Source organism: Symphodus melops (genome assembly GCF_947650265.1).
Source record: "Symphodus melops genome assembly, chromosome: 11".
Lineage (NCBI taxonomy): Eukaryota > Metazoa > Chordata > Actinopteri > Labriformes > Labridae > Symphodus > Symphodus melops.
The window spans coordinates 25,991,353-26,013,852 of record NC_136701.1 but is presented as its reverse complement, the minus strand read 5'-3'; the positions used below and the strand labels follow the sequence as shown (position 1 = coordinate 26,013,852).

Sequence of the window (22,500 nt, the reverse complement as noted above, 5' to 3'; positions counted from 1 at the left end):
TTTAAGAGCATTAAGAGGCTGCAGAGCTGGTCAACTTATGAGAGGCTTCATTACACACCTGTGATGTCACTAAGAAATCCAAGAAAACAAACTCGTCTATGAGGAGCCATCTTCTGAATCCAGCAGCAGCTTATTTTAAGTCCTTGTTGTGGGAGCTTTCCACCTGCTCGTAAAATAAGACGTGATGTGAAACAGCTCGTAAATCACAGCCGATGAAACGCCATTTAAGATCCCTGCTAATCCTTCCAAGCACAGTGAAGAGACGTTCACGTTGAATCTCTACACGAGCTGGGAATGCTTTAAAGACGTGCGCCGGGCAGGTGAGGAGGAGGAGGAGGAGGAGGAGGAGGAGGAGTCATGAATGAAACGATGAGCTGTGCGTCTGCTCAGGTTCATCGTCACGTCTGAATCTTTCTCAAGTTGTGTTCACTGTTTTGTTTTTGTTTTGGCAGAGTTTTGAGGCCCGTCTGAATAATTCATGTCCTCCATCGACTTCTGTCAGTGACCAAAAGACGCTGCAGAGACATCGATCGAGCTCGCAGCGTCCTCTGGAAGAGAGAGCCATGCTTTTAGATTTCCTCCTCATCATGTCACTCTCACATTCACATCCAGAAGTCGTCTGTTCAGAGTGACGCAGTCATGTGACCTCCCTCCACCCCTGCAGGCTGAGACAGAGTCTGCAGGTCCTTGTGTTGGACACGTGGAGACATCATGCTCCGTCACAGACGAGGTGTTTAAACAGCTTTCTGTCATGTGACCACTCACGCTGATCCTGACGTCAGAGTGTGTAAAGACACGTTAAACGGGCCGAGCTGCACGCCGCGGCGTTCTTGTCCCAGGATCTGAGTGTTTAGAGTCCATCTGCTGCCTTGCTCAGTGACGCTCAACCCAACGTTTGTCGCCTGCCACGTGCCATCTGTCCTCCTGACAGGAAACAGCCGGCTGACACGCTGCAGACCTCACACACTTCAGATCATCAAAAAGTGGCTCAAAGTTCAGTTTTTCATAAATGTATCACAAAGTTCAGCGACACACACGTCACCTCTCATTACCCTCAGAGTCCTCAACAAACTCCAAACATGGCTGCCAGCTGAGGCGGAGGAGCCTCGCCCCCCCCCGGCAGCTGCTAATTAAGACTCTCGTGGCAAACTCATTAACGAGCTGTCTTTGGCTGAGTCAAGACTTCATATCTGTGAAACTCTGCGTAATGAAGGTCTGGACCTGGACCTGCTGCAGACCAGCGTCTGAAGGTCTGGACCTGGACCTGCTGCAGACCAGCGTCTGAAGGTCTGGACCTGCTGCAGACCAGCGTCTGAAGGTCTGGACCTGGACCTGCTGCAGACCAGCGTCTGAAGGTCTGGACCTGCTGCAGACCAGCGTCTGAAGGTCTGGACCTGGACCTGCTGCAGACCAGCGTCTGAAGGAGGCCTTGGATTCACAGCTTCTTCGCTCCATCATCTCCTTCTTGTTGAGTCTCATCTCCTCCTCTGTTCCTCTCACTTGGCCTCATCAGCCTCTGCCTCTGTTCGTTTTTGACCCCCCCCCCCTTTTCCTTCATCTCTCCATCTTTTTCTACATCAGGGGACAGCTCTCCTCCTCACATCCTACGTCCTTGCTCCTTGTTTCCTCTCTTCCTCCCTCTTGTCCTCGCCTCTCTCATTCTCCTGTGCTCCGCTCCATTGCTCCTCGTCTCTTTGCTTGTCTCCCCCCCCGCCCGCCCCCCGCCCCCCCTCATGTCCTCACTCAGATGTTACACACGTAGTGAAATATGTCGAATGACAGTTCTGTGCAGTAAATCCCTCGCTGCATTTCAATTCTGTAATCTGGTGACAAAAGGAATGAGGCGAGAAGCTGGTACCTTCTGGGAAAGGTCAGATTGTTAACTAATCACCCCCCCTCCCCAGCCCCCCACCCCCCACCCCCGCTGCTCCCTGCTCGGTTAAAGCCTCGCTGTGTTCGCTGTGTCATTGCTCTCGTGTCTGGAGGTCACAGTGCTGCACAGAGAGACCTCACAAGTTTTGTGTAGCAATTAATTAGCGTCAGCATGGCCGGCACATATGGGCCTATTATCATAAGGCCTCATGGGAGGAGGTTTCCTGCCACCATTATTCAGCAGGAAGTGACAGGGAGGCTTCTCTCTCTCTCTCCTCCGTCGGTCCTGTGCTCACAGCAGAGACTGACACAAAGCCGTTAGAACAGCGTTTCTGCTGCACGCCATGCAGACCCTCTCAGGTGGTCTTAAAGTCAGAATCAACACCACATGTTTCAAATCAAGAAGAAGCATTTTCAGCACCACGGACAGCGGCCCTGGCTCTCTCTGCACGCTCCTGAAGCGGCTCGTTGTCTCAGCCTGTGCTGGGATGTTTGGTGAGGATGCTAAAGAGAGGGAGGAAGGAGTGAAGGAACCGAGGTGCACACGTTGAGGTCAATCTGAGGACGAGGTGAAACACTCCCGAAGCACCTGCATTGATGATGTGGGCTCCAAGGCGGGTTCTTATGGGGGGTACTTCGGTTCAAAGGGAGGACCTTGGATGACCGGCCTCCAACAGTGTGCCTCTGCGTTACCGCTCGCTCTCCTCGCTCTGATGGTCATGATGTCTCTCTTCCCCCCCAGCCGACCCTTCGCTCCTCAGCCACGCCGCACAGCTCGCCGCCCCATTTAAAAACAACCTTTCACATTTGTTGTTCTGTTTTTCATGGTATCCTGGATATAAAACCTGAGCTTCATACAGGTACACACAGGACCCAGGGATTCTCTCTCTAACGTCCGTGTGTTGTTGGCGCTGCTCATGGGCTCGTGGAAGCAGTGCCAGGCCGTCATGTCCCCCCTCCCCCCTACCTGCACACCTCCACTCACTTTAATCTCTTTCCTTCCTCCATCCTCCCCTCTTTAGCTCAGCGTGTTTTTAATCCTCGCTCTTCTCTTCAGCTGATCTTTTCCTGCAGTTCAACCTTGTCTGACCTTTGAGCGCTCGCCCTCTAAGCTGTTTCAACTTTGGATCAAATCAAACAGATTCAAACGCCTCGTCCACTTTATCAGGAGATTATTCATCATTCTTTAATCCCCTTCGACCTCCTTGGATTCTCGTTGAGTGCTAAAATAATCAACAACATGCCCGAGTTATTCAAAAGGATGTCAGGCAGGATTTAATCCCACTTCATCTCACTGGAACTCAAATATCAAGAACGATCGTGTCAGCCAACACGGTCTGTGTGTCTTAACGTGATGAGGATGATGATGATGATGATGAAGAACCTTTGAGGGGCTTCGTGCTCTGTTCTTGTCTCTCCCGGTGTGGACGCCAGCCTTTGATTGGAACACTGGCTCTCATTCTTCCTCTCAGACACAGACCGTGTGTCACGTCGTTAACTGTATTTATTTGACATGACCTCTGACCTTTCACATGCCCTGACCCTGTCAGCCACCTGCATCATCACGTGTAGCTGTCAGAAACACGTCGGCCTCCTCAGCTCAAAGCTTGAAAAGTGAGTGAAAGGACTTCAGCCTCCCTGAGAGTGTTTGTGCTTCACTTTACGAGCCGATCAAACGTGTCCCGCGCTGGATCGGCAGGTCGGGCCGACGCGCAGCCCGTCAGTCAGAGTGCTGTCTTTAAAGGAGCTTTGTACTCTCTGTTTAAGCTTAACTCGGGGGGGGGGGGGACTTGTCAATATTTACGTCCCTGGGGGGGTCACGGTGCTTTTCTTTTTTCCAAAAGTAAACCTCTGAAGGATTGTGTCTGAACTGGAACTCAAGTTGAAGACAACTTTTAGACTCTTAGAACTAAAAGTTTCAACATTCTCAATCATTCTGAATAACCCAGTTTAACTCCGTTTCTCTTCTACATTTCTTATTCTAGTTCATTATTTTAAAACAGGACATGTTTCAGAGTCGTTCTCAGAACAAAAAGACCGAGAATACAAAAGGTTCCACGATATGCATTTTCTTGTAACGCGACATGAAAGAAAGTCTGAGAGCGACGGGTTGAACCGAGTCTCCTGCTGAACGTTTGCCCACCAGCCTCACATTCACAGCTGTTGGCAAACACACCATGTGACTCAGGATGCCGTGGCTCCTGGGATCCTTATTGGCCTGGTTGTTGTCATGGATGGATTTAGCACACACAGAACAGACTTCTCCCGCCTCCAGAAACTAATCCTCCAATGAACCGGCGGCTCGGCTGACCCAAACATGACCGCCGTCTTTGTCAGCGGACTAAAAATAATCTAAGCATCCTCCTGCACCCTCGGCCCTTTAACAGGAACCAAGATAAGAGGCTCATCCCCACCATTGTTGTCTGCTTACAAGTCACTTCTTTTATTTTACAGTCCACTGGCAGCAAAGTGAGCCGAACAAGCCTCTCTCTCCCTGTCGCTTCGATTTGATTTTATAAAGCTGTTTCCTGTTTTGGTTTGGGAGGAAACACCTGTGAAATCAGTGTGAACGCTCTGGCAACATGACAACACGAGCCGCAGCACAGTCGAGCGCCCGGGGCCTTTGTTTCTACTCGCACCTCTAAAACAAACGGAGACAGGCTCTCATCACGTCCCCAAACAGATGCTGCGTCAGGCCGCCGTGTAGGACACACACCTGTGCGTCTCGAACAGCAGGAGAAGAGTCACAGTCAATCTGTGGACAGAACGCTCAGGGTGCTGTCAGGGGGCGTGTCCTCCAGTGGTCCGTCCATTTGGACTTCTGTAAACACAACTAAAGGCGTTTTCACACCGCAGGAACTTTGGCGTTTAGACAAAGCTGTTTAGCTCCTCCCCCACAAAAGATGTGCTCACGTCAAAGTCTGTCAGGTCAAGCAGCAGCGCGCCCTCGCCGTCACCTTTTACCACGTGAATCTGAACAAAGCAAACCACAGCGGTGACGGTTTCCGTGAAAGCGTCTGACAGAGTCGCCATCGTCACGTGAACACGCCTCCCTGCACAAGTTCAAGAGTTCACATCTTTTGACTCTTTGCACCAAATGACCAACTCAAACATCATGAGAATAAAGGACAGGTCTAACTTTTAAAGACAGATGATGATATGCTGTTTTAACCTCGTGTGACCTCTGTGACCCCTCGACTATCATCCTGAATGTGTGAGAGCGGTTCACAGATGAACAATGTGATCCTGATGTCATCGACAGTCAAATGCATCACACATACAAAGTGTGCAGATCATAACTTCCTGTTACAGACGACGTGAGGACTCCTCCGTCCAGCCATGTGAAGGACCAGACAGGAACAGTCAAGCAGAGGAAACAAACGTGCAGGACGGACACAGAGTCACGCGCTCACCTCAGTGTATGAGTGTGCTGATTCAGGGTTTCTGATTGGGTCCGGGGGATTTCTCTAATCACCTGAGGAGAGAAGGAGAAAGATACGGTCAGCATGTGAAGGACGAGCCGCCTGGAAGCTGATCGTCTCCATGCACCATCCACATGATTATTATTTACACAACTTTCTCCAATTAGGAGGTGCTGATGCGGGATCAGTGCACAAACTCCATTTCCCAGCAGTCATCACTTTCATTACAGAAGGGGAAACAGCAGAAGCGGGAAGAACGGAGGAAGCGGATCAGCAGAATTCCTTAGAAATCCTTCACAGATGAAACTCTCGGCGCCCTCGTTTGAGTTCACGTTGTGTGGACATTTTATCTTAAATAACACAGTTTGTTCTTTCTGCAGCGTTGCAGACAGCGTGCATATTAAAAAAAGTGGAAACAAATTCATCACCTGTAGATATCAGTGTTGTGTTTATTCGGCTGTACAGTATTTATTAAAACACGGAGAGTTAATGGTCTGCTGTAAACACATTAGCTGGCAGGATTTCATAATTGGCTTTTTCATAAAGTGTAAAGTTCGGGAAGTTCTTCTTTGTAAAAGTGGCAGCAAAAGAAAGTGTAAGGAACTGTTACAGCTTCGTAAATGTACAACTTACACAAAAACTCCCCCAAAAACCAAAACAAGAAGTTTTGAAAGCACGAAACAGAACTTTAAGTGTTTTAGCAGCTTTAAAGGAGCAGTCTGTAGCTCCGCCCCCTAGTGTTTAAAATGAGTACTGCAGTCTAAACTCTAATCATCACAGAGAACTGTCTCTCCCCCTCCTCTCACACAGGTCAGCATGTGGTGGACACTGTAGCTTCAGTGTTTAGCCAGCTCTGCATGTGGTGGACACTGTAGCTTCAGTGTTTAGCCAGCTCTGCATGTGGTGGACACTGTAGCTTCAGTGTTTAGCCAGCTCTGCATGTGGTGGACACTGTAGCTTCAGTGTTTAGCCAGCTCTGCATGTGGTGGACACTGTAGCTTCAGTGTTTAGCCAGCTCTGCATGAGTCTGTAAAGCTTTCTCCGTTCTATCCTCTCTCCATGTTTCAAAAGAGTCAAACGTGGCCCCTCCTCCTGGGCTCATCGCCCCCTGCAGGATGGAGTGTGTACGTTTACTGCTTGCTTGTGCCTACACTGTGAGCTATCGCACGTTAGCACAAGCTACGGAGGCCCAGAAGGGAGAAGAAGCAGCTTCACTTTAGGAGAAGTGTGTGATTTATTTTGAAGGAGGAAGCTGCTGACTCTGTCTTTAATATTTATGGTTGGAAAGCCAAATGAGCCTTAATGAGCAGCAGCCTGCACGGTGGAACTCTTTAGTCCTGGGTTTAGACTGTCAGGTAGAGCGTCTCATCCTCTTTGACCCGATCCCAAACTGTGAGGCGTATTGCTGCTAAGTGTTAGCCGTGCTGTTAGTGCAGGAAGAGAGAGTCAGAGAGAAGCTGAAGGCAGCGAAAACATTTTCCATGACTGCAAACACACAGAGCTGTTATTGACCGTGGTGACACACCTGGACGGGGCCTTTAATGACTCTCTTTGAGCTGGGGAATAAAATGTTCTACTGTTGCAGAAATTAAAAACTCTGCGGAGTGGAGCCACGCAGCATATGGAGGTTTAAAAAAAAAGAAAAAAAGAGGACGAATCAGCAGCTTTTACTTAATGGCAACCCATGAAAAGGCTTTGAATGCAAGACTCACGGAGTGTGAAAAAACAGGAAATGTTTGAGACGGACTGAGTGTCTCACTGTGAACATGTGACCACGCGTAATCAAACCTGTGGGCACCTTGAAGCGTGCGAGACCAGATGGTTCATTATACAGTGTGTTACATGAACACAATCTTAGGTTGTCTCATGCAGATCATAAAAGCTCGAATGTTGGATGAAGGATCAGCTGGAAGTAAGATTAAATAACTTCAGTCAGAAGGAAGAACTTTAGTATTCCATTCACTTTTAATGAACACACACACACACACACACACACACACACACACACACACACACACACACACACACACACACACACACACACACACACACACACACACACACACACACACACACACACACACACACACACACACACACACACACACACACACACACACACACACACACACACACACACAGTAAAGAGAAATAAAGCATTCTTTATTTCAGCTGAACGATTTAATAAATCTGGAGATACATTCTGACTGGATTAAGATTTGTGTTGTTAACTGGTTATAATGGGGGGGGGGAGCGGGGGGGGGGGGGGGTAAAGCTGCTATAATTTAATTTCACTCTCTGTACTGATCTATGTTGTTGTAAATCAGTAGCACCTGCTTACAGCTATGGAGCCCACACGCCGCCGCCATCGAACACTCGGGCTCCCCCGCTGACAGGCCTCTCTGGGCTCGTCCCCCTCCTCCTTAATTTAATTATCTTTCCATCTTTTCACAAGATGTTATTCATTCCCTGCATGTGGCACGCAGACGGAGCTGTGAATACAGAGCACTCTCAGCGATGTCACTTTTGTTAATCATTTCTTTTCTATTCTGCACAGAGAGCGCCAGAATACAGCAGCCATTACACACACCGCTGCCCAATTAGAGCAGGAATGTGAATTAATGAACGGGTCAGGGCGGGTTAATGAAGGGTGGCGCTGATCTGCTGAGGGCTGAAATTAAAAACTGTATCCTGCGTCCGTGCAGAGCTGCTCCCTCCGACTCGCTGCTCTGTATTTGTCACTTTTTAAACTCTCACAGGCCGCCGTCACCTCTGAACACAGCTCGGTTTCTAATGTTTATAGGAGAGAAAATCAAGTAAAGGAGGGAAGGAAAAGAGATTTTAATGTCCAGAATAAATACGGATGAGTTAGAAATCTATTTAGGAAGAAAAAACACGACGGAGTCAAGACCAGACTGAGCGAGAGCAGAGCGCTCCAGGAGGGATGGAGACTGAGTAACAACAGAATAATCCTCCTCCTCTTGTGTTTGGGGGGGCGTGTCCCTCATTTAGAGCACAGAAGGTTGAGGCCGTGACCTTGGGAAGGTTGAGGCCGTGACCTTGGGATGAAAATCAAACTACAAATGAACTGACCTTTCTTTTCTTATCCCAGAGATGATGTGGAGAAATGTCTGATCACTGTCTGCTCAGTCTCAGACTGAGACAACACTGCTGAATACACGAACAATCCCCCCCCCCGCAGATTTACCAAAGTGTGCTCACTGGATGGGCGATCTTTATCTAAACCTCTCCCTCTTCATGAAAGTGCTTCAGAACATTTATAGTAGGAGTCTGGATTGAATGTAAGCAGAGAGACGCCTCCATCCGGACCTCCATGACCCCCCAAACACCCACCCTCCTTTTTACTGAGCTTTAGAGCATCAGACCCTGTGGTTTAAAGTCATCGTGTAAACGCGTCTTTGCCTCTTCAGCTCTGAGATCTTTGGATCAGATCCAATGAAGCCACTCTTGTCCATGTTTGTAGCAATTAGTCGGTATTTGCTGTTAGCTGGATGTAAAAACGAGCCAGGAAACCATGAGCACCTTGAAATCCTTGGACTCACTTTACAGAAGCACACCTGCAGCTCTAACAAGGTAAGTGAGAAAACGTTTCCAGCCGGAGACTCTGTGTCCGCAGGGGAGGATGTTATTCTAACTGACAGGAGATTGTAAGAGAAAAAATAGATCAAAAACCTCGACTCTTCGGGGAGAAAAGAAGGCTTCAATTTCCTGGACAGCCTGAAGCGGCGGCTGGCGGTGCACGGGGCTCGAGCAGCCTCAGATACCCGGGACACGGGGAAAAACATCCTGTGAGAGCCCGGCTGAGAAATGAGTTGCTGCAAAGCAATCAAGCTGCACTGAAGCAACATGTCCGCAGCCTTTCAGGAGAGAGAGAGCACAGGCCGTCATGTCTGCAGCGCGCACGTGCGTGCGTGCGTGCACGAGAGAGAGAGGACGCACGAGAGAGGACGTGAAATCAGAGAGGAAATGAAAATAGAAGCAGCTTCATTTCTTCCGTCATGAATCAGTAGCTCAGATTCTTCTGTCCTGCAGGCAGGATCAGCACGCTGAGGTCTGACTCCTCTGAACACACACGTCACTTTAACCTGCCATTCACTGCACAGCCTCTCTTTATGTTCATGTCTCACTTTGTTGCCGTTTAGATCAGGCCATCCTGTAAAGTTCTTCGGGGTCATAAACGGGATATTTAACCCCTTCAACATCGTTGTTTATTTGATCTGTTCTACTCGTATTGACTCACTTGGTTATTTTTGTCTGAGTGTTGCTGCATCACTTGTTCCTCACGGGGATCAATAAAGGATCGTCTCGTCCCTTTCTCATCTCTTCTCTCTGGTCTCTTGTCTCGTCTCGTGTCTCGTCTCGTGTCTCGTCTGTGCTGTTAGGTATAGTCAGAATATTTTACAGTAAACAGGTTAGAGATCAGGCTGATCAGGTATCAGCTGCTCCGTGTGTCTCCACCCTGCACCCTCTCCTCCCCCGCCCTCTCATCAGTCCGAGTGTGTGCTGTGCATTCACTTCCTCATGACCTTTAGCTTGAAATAGAAACAGCCAATAAAAAAAGAGTCAACATCTTAATGTGTGGTTGTGTGTATGTGCATGTCTGTAGTCCATCTGACCAGTCATCCCTGCAGAAACAGGTTCACGTCTTCAAACGATTCAAGTTATCTGTAGTAAGGCTCGTGTCTGAGATGATTGACAGGTGGGCGCCGTGTAAAACCCGCCTCAGCTCTCAGCCTGTCGTTAGCTTGACTCAAAGTTAGCCTGAGACAGCATTTCCAGCACGGAGACCGCCAGCCATGGGACTCCAGCGCCCCCTGCAGGGACACACGGGGGACTCCAGCGCCCCCTGCAGGAACACACGGGGGACTCCAGCGCCCCCTGCAGGGACACACGGGGGACTCCAGCGCCCCCTGCAGGGACACACGGGGGACTCCAGCGCCCCCTGCAGGGACACACGGGGGACTCCAGTGCCCCTTGCAGGAACACACGGGGGACTCCAGCGCCCCCTGCAGGGACACACGGGGGACTCCAGCGCCCCTCATCACACAGGAAGAGTCCTACACATAGCCTGGATTTTATGGTCCATGCCATGTCCCCAAATCACAGCAGTTTGAATTCTGTGGTTATTTCAGTCAAGACAGCGTTCTCTCCATTAATGTGTAAGACAACAGGCACCACCAACACTGCTATCCCCCTGGCTGCACTGTGCATCAGAAGTACACCTCATCACAAACCCAAAGGTCAGGCTGCAACAGTGAAACATGGGCTGACTGCTAATGTTGGACTCCCTGTTGGACTTCTGAAGGTGCAGGACGCTCAGTACAAGAGGAGACTCTCGATCAACACACACAAGAGTCTGAAGACAGAGTGAGGACGCTCTCTGCAGAACACGACCACTTCATACAGCATGGATCAGTTTGTGTTGGGCAGAGCAGCTGTTAGTGTGCACGCCTGTGTACAAAGGCTTTAGTTAAAGCGGGTAACCCGGGTTCGAATCCGACTGAGACTGCTTCATCATTTCATTCTCCACTCTCTCTACGACCTCTGACTCTGTCCTGCTTCAGTGTGTGAATGTGTGTGAATGGATGAGTTAATACTGATGGACTCTTTACTCTGCAGCAGCCTCTACCATCAGTGTGTGAATGGATGAGTTCATACTGATGGACTCTGCAGCAGCCTCTACCATCAGTGTGTGAATGTGTGTGAATGGATGAGTTCATACTGATGGACTCTTTACTCTGCAGCAGCCTCTACCATCAGTGTGTGAATGGATGAGTTCATACTGATGGACTCTGCAGCAGCCTCTACCATCAGTGTGTGAATGGATGAGTTCATACTGATGGACTCTTTACTCTGCAGCAGCCTCTACCATCAGTGTGTGAATGTGATGAATGGATGAGTTCATACTGATGGACTCTGCAGCAGCCTCTACCATCAGTGTGTGAATGTGATGAATGGATGAGTTCATACTGATGGACTCTGCAGCAGCCTCTACCATCAGTGTGTGAATGTGATGAATGGATGAGTTTATACTGATGGAGTCTGAAAAGCTCTCTGTCCAGCATTAACAAAGGACTCTGTTAATCAAACGTTCTGCTCATTGAGAGAAAAGGGGATTTAAAATATGCAGCGCTGATGAAATATAGCATCAGGTAAAGGACATTTGCAGATTGTGCATACTCTGTGCTTATTGAGAGAGAAAGGCCACTGAAGTCTGCAGAGACTTGCAGCGTGCTGCTGTAGCAGAACGCTCCGACAGTATGATGACTGTACAAGTCGAGGAGGTTAACCTTAGCGGAGCGGCGGGTAATTCATCATTGTTACCTGTCAGTTTAACCTCGATCAGTGTTGGCATTGATCCTGTGTGCGCGTGTTTCTGTACATACAGTATAACACCAATGTGTGTGTGTGTGTGTGTGTGTGATGGCCACAGTAGCAGAGGTACCAGAAGTCCAATAACAGACTCATTGATGCCACCTGCAAAAGTGAAACACAAAGATTTGAGACCTTGAAGCTCTCTGCTCACACACACACACACACACACACACACACACACACACACACACACACACACACACACACACACACACACACACACACACACACACACACACACACACACACACACACACACACACACACACACACACACACACACACACACACACACACACACACACACACACACACACACACACACACACACACACACACACACACACACACACACACACACACACACACACACACACACACACACACACACACACACACACACACACACGAGTCAGTGTCTGCTGGCAGTTTGAGAGCTGCTAATCTGCTCTGAATAGAAAGTGACAGAGATACAGAGAAAGGGAGACGGGGAGGATTGTCAGAAAGGAGATATGACAGAGGACATGACAGAATGATGAGTTCAGGGTTGAGAGATAATGAGAGGAGGCTGCAGAGTGAAATGACAATATTCTCACATTAACACCCAAAAAGCAGCTCCGACTCCTCTCTCTCCGGTCTCAGTCCCTGCACAGCATTATGGGAAAGTTAAAGCGTGCGGCACGAGGAAGGATCACATCCTCTTCAAGTGACCTTTAAGGTGTTGAGTAGTTCTCTTCTGATCCAGTGTGACATTTCATGTCAGGAAGCATCTGTTCGCCAGAACACAGAGAAAATGTTTTTGGGCTCATCGAGAGAAGGTCAGCAGGAAGTCGTCATCTGTAGCTACTGACATGCTATCCTGACGCTAGCAACCCCAGAGCCTGACTACGCTGGTTTAGAGAGTCCACCACTCTAATCTGATCCTGACTGACTGATTGGTGGAGGTGAAACTCTCAGTTTGAATCCTCAAACACAAACTTTTCTTTCATGAATAAGTTAAAATGATAAGAGACGTTTGTTGGTATTTTTGTTCGATCACTGAGGAGAAATGATGTTTAAAGCCTCTACGAGTGATTCTGTTTCACCAGCTGAATGATTCAAAGAAAAGTGGCATGCAGCCCGTCCGCTCCGCCTCCCTACGCCCCGCCCCGCCTCCCTACGCCCCGCCCCCCTCGCTCCGCCTCGCCCCGCCCCCCTTGCTCCGCCTCGCCTCGCCCCCCTTGCTCCGCCTCCCTCAGCCTCGCCCCGCCCCCCTCGCCCCGCCTCGCTCCCCCTCGCCCCCCCTCGCTCTGCCTCGCCCCCCCTCGCCCCCCCTCGCTCCCCCTCGCCCCCCCTCGTGGTATCAGTGAAGCTGAAGCGAGGCCTGCAGCTCTGTGCTCGGGGGTTTGGATCCCTTTGAATTTCACTTGTTACAGTTTCCAACGTTTATCTGCTGGGAGGAAAAAAAATATTTGAAATGAAAGCCTGTGGCTTCAGCGAGCGTTAGGATGTTATCTGGGTTTAAAATACATCCGGGGGTGGACCCGTATGGGGGGGGGGGTAGATAAATGTTCTCAACGCTGACTGAATTTAATGTTATTTGTTGACATTTACCCCCAAACTGCCACAGATGTTTCAAGCATGACAGCGTAGCATTCAACGCATTTCTGACGGGGGGGGGGGGTGGGGGGGGGGGGGGGGGGGGGTGATTAAATACTGACTTCAGCAAAGGCCACAGGCCGCCGTTCCAGAGACCTGCCGGCACTGCACAGGAAACCCAAATGAGCCAAATCCTGCTGCCAGCACAGAGTCTGTTATGAAGACCAGAGTACACTGAACAAAGGAATAATAAAGTCCAGAAGAGGTCCGACCAAGGGCACAGGGTCGCTGCCAAATTCATCATCAGAGTGCTTCTGTGGCTCATTACGCCCCCCCCCACAGCCTGTTGATATTCAACCCTTCGCAGGAAAATCACTCGTCATCTCTCTTTGAAAAAAAATGAGATTTTTGAGATTTTCTTTTTCTGATAAAGACAGGACGGCTGAAGAGAGACAGGAAGTGTTTGGAGGAGAGAAAGTCAGATTCAAACCCACAGTCTCTGCAGAGAGGACTATGACCCCTGCACAAGGGGCTCCTGACATAACCGCTAAGCCATCGGCTTGAAGTGAATCAACTTGATCGGTCATGAGTTGTGGACGCTGGCTGCACACCAAACAAGTTCAGCTGATCGAAGATGTGTTCTTTGTGTCTTATTGGCTAATGATGCCGTAGCAGACAGATCCCTGATAGACAGGACCAAGATGTACCCAAGACCAGAGTGCTCCGAGACCAAGTCAAGACCAAGTCCATAAGCATCTCTGAAAATCCTCCTCCTGCGTGCAGGGGGCGTGTCTCTCACTCAGGCCGTAACAGCAGGAAGCTTGAAATCAAACCATGAATGACTTGAAGTTTTGCTTCTGATCTCAGAGGTGACGTGGAGAAGAAGCCGATCAGCCGTGGTCTTGACCAGTCAGGAAGTCCAGAGTCCACCCAGCCTGAGACCGGGAGTGGGAGGTTAGTTAGATGATTGCAGTGGACGAGGATGGAAGTGACCCCTGCTGCTTCTGCAGTCGGCCTCTAGTGGACACTCAAGGAAGTGCAGCATTTGTGATGGTGGAGGTTGAAGGGCTGCCACAGGCAGCTGTAATGCCCGTACACAGAGCTCTTTTGTCAGCACATTTCAGAGCAGGCTCGAGGTAAAAAGCTGCAGATTTCGAACAGAGAGGGGTTAAGCGTGTCGATGCAGTGGAGGGAGAAAGAAGAGAGGGAAGAAGAAAGAGAATGAGTGATGGACGGTAAGAAGGTGAGAGCAGAAGTGACAGGAAGAGAAATCACAACAGAGATCCTGACCCCGCTGCAGGGGTTTCTGGGAGAGACTAAAACATCAATAATCTCTTTCTTCTCTCCTCCTCGCTCTCTTCTTCTCTCTCCTCCCCATCTCTCATCCTCGGGATGTTTTTCAGACTCCCAGCTCAGAGCTTTTTATCACTCTTCTCCCTCAGGGACTTATTCCAGTTTGAAATCATTGATACTGATCACCCCGGGTGCTGTCATATTGATTTCTCAGATTTATTGTTGGCCCGCTCCCTCGCAGAGGTCCGTGGCCCCTGTGTCCCCGAGCTGGCACTCATTTGTTAAAGCCTCTCTGCTCCTGACAGGGGACACGTCCAACTACGACACACACACACACACACACACACACACACACACACACACACACACACACAAGAAAACAGCCCGAAGAAGAACAGCTGCTGTTGCTGCATTCACACCTCAGCGGATTAGCAGACAGGTTGACCTATTGAAGAACATTTTTAGTTTCTTTCTCTCACTGCTTACACTGATTCGATGTGTTGACACAGAACAGTTCCACTGATACTAACACGGCTTCAAGTCGTATGTCCTCGTTCTGCTTTCAAACCTGTGACCTGCGTAAACTAGAGCTCAGAGAGGAACATCGTGTGGCTTTAACAACGAACGCTGCACGCTTTCACAGAATCGACCAAAAGTAAAGATGCTGGAACAAAGTGAAAGAGGTCAGAAGTTCATGCTTGGAGGCGCAGACCAAAGTATGGAAGTAACATGTCGAGTTCATCATCCTAAACCACAGCACTGCAGTGAAGGGGATGATTGTCAGATGTATAATTGCTTTAATATTTTAGCAGATAAGTTCTAATTGTAGTGATTTTGGATTCAAGAGCACCAAACAAACCCAAACAAACCCTGCAGTGATCATTATGTTTTCAGCACTCTTCAGTTTGCTTTTGCTCCGGTTCAGTGGGGAATTATTCTGAAATAAAAAATCACTTTGTGGAGCTCAAACGCAGCATGAGAAACGCTCGGGCGTTTCCTGGATCCATCATGAGCGTTCTGCACGATAGAGCTCATGGCCTCACCTCATCTGCCTGCTCGTGTGGTGTGTGAGGTCATCGGAGCATCTCTCCCGGGATCAACATGACCTGAGCGGCTCGCATGGAAATACAACCAGCATGACTCATGTCAAGAGGGGCCGCCGAGGCCCCTGAAAGCATCTGCTGTTAGAAACAGAGAATACTTACAGAGAAATGTGTTTTCATTTCAGGAGTAATGTTCTTGTTTTTGATGTGGACTTCTGTCCCTTCATTGTCCAACACGCTGTACTTCCCTCCCACAGACATTAAAGTCAGATCTTCAGTCCTTGCATATTCACGGCTCAAATACAAACACATGTAGCATTAACAAGCTAGCATGCTAAAGCATAACAGAAATAGTTCCCTGTCAGCTGAAGGTGCCACGCCCAGCTGATACTTGGAGCGCTCTCTGTGTGTGCTGAGGGGCCCGCCCCCCGGCCTCTGACTCAGCTGTGTCCAGAGTTTGACAGGCTCACAGTGTCAAGCTAGTGAAGACCTCTGCAGGCACGACCATGCGACGTCATCATGAAGGGTTGTGTCTCTGAACCGAATCTACTCAAAGCAGAGAAACAGAAAGCCTCAGAGTGTCTCTGCAGCTGTTTACAGCCAGATTCCCAACATTGTGCGTCTGTGTAAATGTATGGAGGATGTTTTAGTGTGACCTCAGAGACCTCGTCAGGACGTGAGAGACCGGGGGACTGGGCTCTACTGGGCCCTGAAACATGCTCACAAGTCCACACTGAGAGCCACCATGTGCAGAGGCAGGTGCAGTGTAGAGCAGTCTAACTTTTATTACCTGTAAGATGGAGATGAGGGAAGACAATCAAGGATTCAACTAACAATCAACATCACACAAGGGGTGTGGTTCCACTGAGAAGTGTGTGCTCAGGCCTTCAGCAGAACAAAACACTTGATTGTTATTGAATGTTGTTTTTCTCTGAAGCACTCATTGCTAACACTGCCACGTTCCACGTGTGTGAGAGTGAGTGAAGGTCAAGCAGCGAGCTGACCCTGGGAGAAGACGCAGCACCATCAGAGCACATGGAGCGCTCTTCAAATAAGGACTTATCTCTGTTCTGAGGAATCTGATCAAGTGCAAAGATGAGAGCAGAGCAGCCTTCACTTTGAGTAATGGACTCCATCACTTCCTGTTATCCAACAACAGAGACTCAGAGAGACGAGCAGACGCCTTCTTTACGTCCTGCTGGAAGAACAAGTGTTAAACTTAAAGATGAAGGTCTTCTTCACACTTCACTACTTTTTCTAACTGCCAGCCTCGTTTCTAAATCCAGCCTTAAATAAAAGGAGGACAACGCCTTTTCAGTTCAATTATTTCAACTTTTCAAAAAAGTGCCGTGTGATGTCAGGCGCCTTTTAGACAGCTAACCAGAAAGGACGAGTGGAGTAGGTGTGTGTTTACCCTCCTCAGTCCCTCCGTCCGCAGACTGCTGGAGCACGGACACTAAGGAGACAGTAGACTGACTTTAGAAGTTGATACCTGTAAATAGAAACGAGTCGACCCGGCTCTTTCTGAAGCCGTGATGCTGCACGCCTCCGTGTGCTTCCTGTCTTCGTCTGAGATGAAAGTGGAGCGCTTAAAATGCCATCTTGTCATTCTGGACGTGTTTGTGTGACGGGCAGATTTGTCATCCTGGCGTGTACTGATGCTACATCGGACGCCCTGATGGATTGTTGGACAGAAGGCCATGATGGTGATCTGAGAAACACACACACACCCCCCCACACACACACACACCCACACACACACACCCACACACACACGCCTTCCCAACACGCCATCGACCAGTGCATAATGTCTCTTTCTCCCCTCCTATTACTCCAACAACAGCTTCTAAATCTTCATCTGTCTCCTGACAGAAACAAATTTCTGTCCTTCAACTCCCTGATCCAGATTCTTTATAAACCTCTGAGCTCCTGCTCCCATCAGCTCCCGCTCCCATCAGCTCCCGCTCCCATCAGCTCCCGCTCCCATCAGCTCCCGCTCCCATCAGCTCCCGCTCCCATCAGCTCCCGCTCCCATCAGCTCCCGCTCCCATCAGCTCCCGCTCCCATCAGCTCCCGCTCCCATCAGCTCCTGCTCCCATCAGCTCCTGCTCCCATCAGCTGCTCTCAGACTGAAGGAGCCTTGACTTTTCTGCCCTCGAAAAAGGATCCGGGATTGTCCTTTCTCCGTCCTAAAGATCATCCCTTCAGCTGTGCCTTTACGACATGATCAATCAGATATTCTGCAAGAAAAGCATCAACACGTCATCTCATACCGAGCCTGTCATTTGCTCCAGCACAGCTTACAGCTTTGGCACTCTTCAATAATAATAGGAATACGATGCAAATTAGAAAGTGTGGAAGCAGCGATTACAACTTAAAATCCTTCACTCTGAGGTCAGCTGCTAAAAGGGTGAGCTTTGTCCATGGCCTTTATATTCAGCCTCAAACAGCTGACAGGGTCCACATTTAAAAACAGCAGCTTCCTACTCTGCAGAATCAGAGCTACAAAAAGGCTAATTCCGATCCAACAGCTCTTTCAGGAAGTGTGTAAGCAGAGAGCCGACAAATCAATGACACGCTTTGAGTTCACATCAATTTTAAGTGATGTGGAAAATAAAGCAAATCAATGGTGGTGGCTTTAAGAGCCGTGATCAATGTGGTTTCATCAAGTCTCACAAGGGACCACCTGCAAAAAGAGCACATCACAAAAATGTGAAGAAGTACTTTTGAACAGATGCTAAAGACGTCGTATAGGAGGAAGCAGGGAGCCCATGTTCCAGGGTCCCTCGATGCTAACATGAAGAAGATCCTCATCACTGATCACATCCTCAGTGCTCTCGTTCATCAGTGAGCAGGGAGACAGGGAGGCTGTGATTGGTTCATCAGAGAGCAGGGAGACAGGGAGGCATGTGATTGGTTCATCAGAGAGCAGGGAGACAGGGAGGCTGTGATTGGTTCATCAGAGAGCAGGGAGACAGGGAGGCATGTGATTGGTTCATCAGAGAGCAGGGAGACAGGGAGGCCTGTGATTGGTTCATCAGAGAGCAGGGAGACAGGGAGGCTGTGATTGGTTCATCAGAGAGCAGGGAGACAGGGAGGCCTGTGATTGGTTCATCAGAGAGCAGAGAGACAGGGAGGCTGTGATTGGTTCATCAGAGAGCAGGGAGACAGGGAGGCTGTGATTGGTTCATCAGAGAGCAGGGAGACAGGGAGGCTGTGATTGGTTCATCAGAGAGCAGGGAGACAGGGAGGCTGTGATTGGTTCATCAGAGAGCAGGGAGACAGGGAGGCCTGTGATTGGTTCATCAGAGAGCAGAGAGACAGGGAGGCTGTGATTGGTTCATCAGAGAGCAGGGAGACAGGGAGGCTGTGATTGGTTCATCAGAGAGCAGGGAGACAGGGAGGCTGTGATTGGTTCATCAGAGAGCAGGGAGACAGGGAGGCTGTGATTGGTTCATCAGAGAGCAGGGAGACAGGGAGGCTGTGATTGGTTCATCAGAGAGCAGAGAGACAGGGAGGCTGTGATTGGTTCATCAGAGAGCAGGGAGACAGGAAGGCTGTGATTGGTTCATCAGTGAGCAGGGAGACAGGAAGGCTGTGATTGGTTCATCAGAGAGCAGGGAGACAGGGAGGCCTGTGATTGGTTCATCAGAGAGCAGCGAGACAGGGAGGCTGTGATTGGTTCATCAGAGAGCAGGGAGACAGGGAGGCCTGTGATTGGTTCATCAGAGAGCAGCGAGACAGGGAGGCTGTGATTGGTTCATCAGAGAGCAGCGAGACAGGGAGGCTGTGATTGGTTCATCAGAGAGCAGGGAGACAGGGAGGCCTGTGATTGGTTCATCAGAGAGCAGCGAGACAGGGAGGCTGTGATTGGTTCATCAGAGAGCAGGGAGACAGGGAGGCCTGTGATTGGTTCATCAGAGAGCAGGGAGACAGGAAGGCTGTGATTGGTTCATCAGAGAGCAGGGAGACAGGGAGGCTGTGATTGGTTCATCAGAGAGCAGGGAGACAGGGAGGCTGTGATTGGTTCATCAGAGAGCAGAGAGACAGGGAGGCTGTGATTGGTTCATCAGATTGGTACCTCGTGGCAGACATTGGTTGAAGTTTTTACAGACTTACAAACTGATACAGATGATAATTTACTTTGATCCTTTTTCAGAGAACCTGAGTTATTAATGTCTGTCAGGACCTAAAGACCAGCTCAACCGACATCTTAAAAAGTGGATCTGGAGGAAATGACGCTGCCTTTAACAGAGAAGCTGATCCTTTAAAGTGATGATGAAGAACAGTTAGCATGTATACAGAGTTGTCTTCTTTTGGTGTTCACCTTCACTTAAAGGGATTTGACCAGAGTTTAATTCATTAATTAGCCATATCAGATGATATAGGACTGATCCATGACATGCTTCCTCAAGCTCCCCATTCACACCACGATCTGATTGGCTGCCCTCTGAAATGTCATCAGCACACACGCTCGCTTCAGGTGCAGTGGTGTGGAGTGAAATCCATCCTGTGACCTTACCCTGAAGGGTTTTAAGTGTCATCATTTAATTTGTATGAAATCAGGATGCTGCAGAACGATCCTGTCGCTGATGTCCAATCAGACAGCGCCACGTCGTCGGGCGTGAGACGGCTGGTCTAAAAGACGCTCAGGAGGACGGATTTCATCCATTTCAACGAAAAAAGGTCGGACGAAAACAACTCCCACCACACCTACGAGTCCTCCCTCTCTCTCTCTCTCTCTCCCCTCCCTCTCTCTCTCCCTCTCTCTCCCTCACTCTCTGTCTCTCTCTCTCCCTCTCTCTCTGACTCTATGTCTCTCTCTCTCTCTCTCTCTCTCTCTCTGTCTCTCTCTCTCCCCTCCCTCTCTCTCTCTCCCTCACTCTATGTCTCTCTCTCTCTCCCTCTCTCTGTCTCTCCCCCTCTGTCCCCCCCCCCATATATCCATGAAGCTGTCAGAGCTTGACTGTCACTTCTGCTTAGCTTTTATTTCTCAGTGATGGGGACAAATTGCTGAATCCTGCTCTATTGAGTCCCCTTATTGTTCCCCGGCCGCGGCCAAATCATCCACCGAGACTTTTCTTTGAACCTTAAATCCTCCTCTGACGGCTGACTAATCACATGTGCTCTTTTCCATACATTCTATGAAACGTTTCCTCTTTCCCTCCTTAAGAAACAACAAGACTCACACATACATCACGCAGCGTGGCGGAGGGCAGGAAGTGGCCCTGGCACTGTCCGAGTTCACAGATGGTTCACTGCGAGCTATGAATATGCTGACATGAATAAACAGGAGAGAGGGCGAGCGGAGGAACAAGGTCAACAGGACGCACGACACCTGCTCAGACAGTCAAAACAGCCTTCACGTGGGGGGACGCCATCTTTACTCTGAACAGAGACGTCAAATCCTTCATGATAGTTTTAGTTCACAGCAGGACTCGGTTTATTCTCCAGATTTAAGTCTCAATCACAAACACACTGAATCACCTCGACTCTCTCTCCGAGTGCTTTAAAGTCTCGCCGCCATCAGGATCATTAGAAAGATTTCACATAAACATTCGGCACGTAGGATCTTTTAAACGCTTCTCATTCCCACTCCTCTCTTATTCACTTTCTTCTTCCTGCTAATGCACAGCAGAGTGCAATAAAGTGTCATTAAAATGATACAAATCACTGTTTTGCAATGCGCCGTCTTTGATGTTTGAGCATTTGGAGAATAATGGGGAAGAAAATGAATTTGACGGCCGTACAGAGGAGATGGAAATAAAAGGGGTGAGATAAAGAGTCGTGGTTAGTGTGATTATTTGGTGTGTTTGGCTGCTCGTGCACATGGCTGAACAAACTCATCTCCCTCACATTACTTCTCACGATGAGAATCATGTGGCTCTACTCCAGGCTGATAATCATCCTCTGAGGAAAGCATTCAGTCACCTTCTTCAAGCGTCATCAAAAGTATTTCAGCAAAGAATACTTTGTCTAAAAGTTGTTTTCCTGCAGCTTCTAAACACAACCTTCAAACATGACCCCTCCTCCTGGGCTCCTCGCCAACAAAAGCCCCGCCCACTGCAGGACGTAGTCTGTACGTTTACTGCTTGTAGCTACACTGCAAGCTAACACACGTTAGCACAAGCAAACCGCCAGTGTTTGTCAGCTTCCTGTTCAACAGGAAGTAGACCAACTCCACGTCCACGGGTAAAAGACAACACAAGGTTCACCCTGGTTTTAGAAGCAGCTTTCTCCTCTTGCTGTTGGTGGTGAATGGTCCACTCCTAAATTCAGACTCAGTCACACATGGAGGGACGAGGAGCAGCTTCACTTTAGCAGAAGATGTATTTTATTTTGAAGGGACAAGGAGCAGCTTCACTTAAGCAGATGTATTTTATTTTGAAGGGAAGAGTAGCACCTTCACTTTAGCAGATGTATTTTATTTTGAAGGGACGAGGAGCAGCTTCACTTTAGCAGATGTATTTTATTTTGAAGGGAAAAGGAGCAGCTTCACTTTAGCAGAAGATGTATTTTATTTTGAAGGGACGAGGAGCAGCTTCACTTTAGCAGAAGATGTATTTTATTTTGAAGGGAAAAGGAGCAGCTTCACTTTAGCAGAAGATGTATTTTATTTTGAAGGGACGAGGAGCAGCTTCACTTTAGCAGAAGATGTATTTTATTTTGAAGGGACGAGGAGCAGCTTCACTTTAGCAGAAGATGTATTTTATTTTGAAGGGACGAGGAGCAGCTTCACTTTAGCAGAAGATGTATTTTATTTTGAACACACATTTTTACACAATCCTTTTACAGCCACAGTGAGTCTGTGTGTGTGTGTGTGTGTGTGTGGTGTGTGTGGTGTGTGTGGTGTGTGTGTGTGTGTGTGTGTGTGTGTGTGGTGTGTGTGGTGTGTG

The 22,500-nt window shown here is 49.0% G+C and overlaps 1 long non-coding RNA gene across 2 annotated transcripts in view; it reads right to left on the bottom strand.

Moving 5' to 3' along the window:
- Positions 1–22,500, bottom strand: part of LOC306831648 — an 89,847-nt gene that overhangs the window by 13,447 nt on the left and 53,900 nt on the right. For both annotated transcript variants that reach the window (XR_013780099.1, XR_013780100.1), the window contains exon 3: positions 5,286–5,347. This is a non-coding gene — a long non-coding RNA (uncharacterized lncRNA). The remainder of the gene's footprint in view (positions 1–5,285; positions 5,348–22,500) is intronic.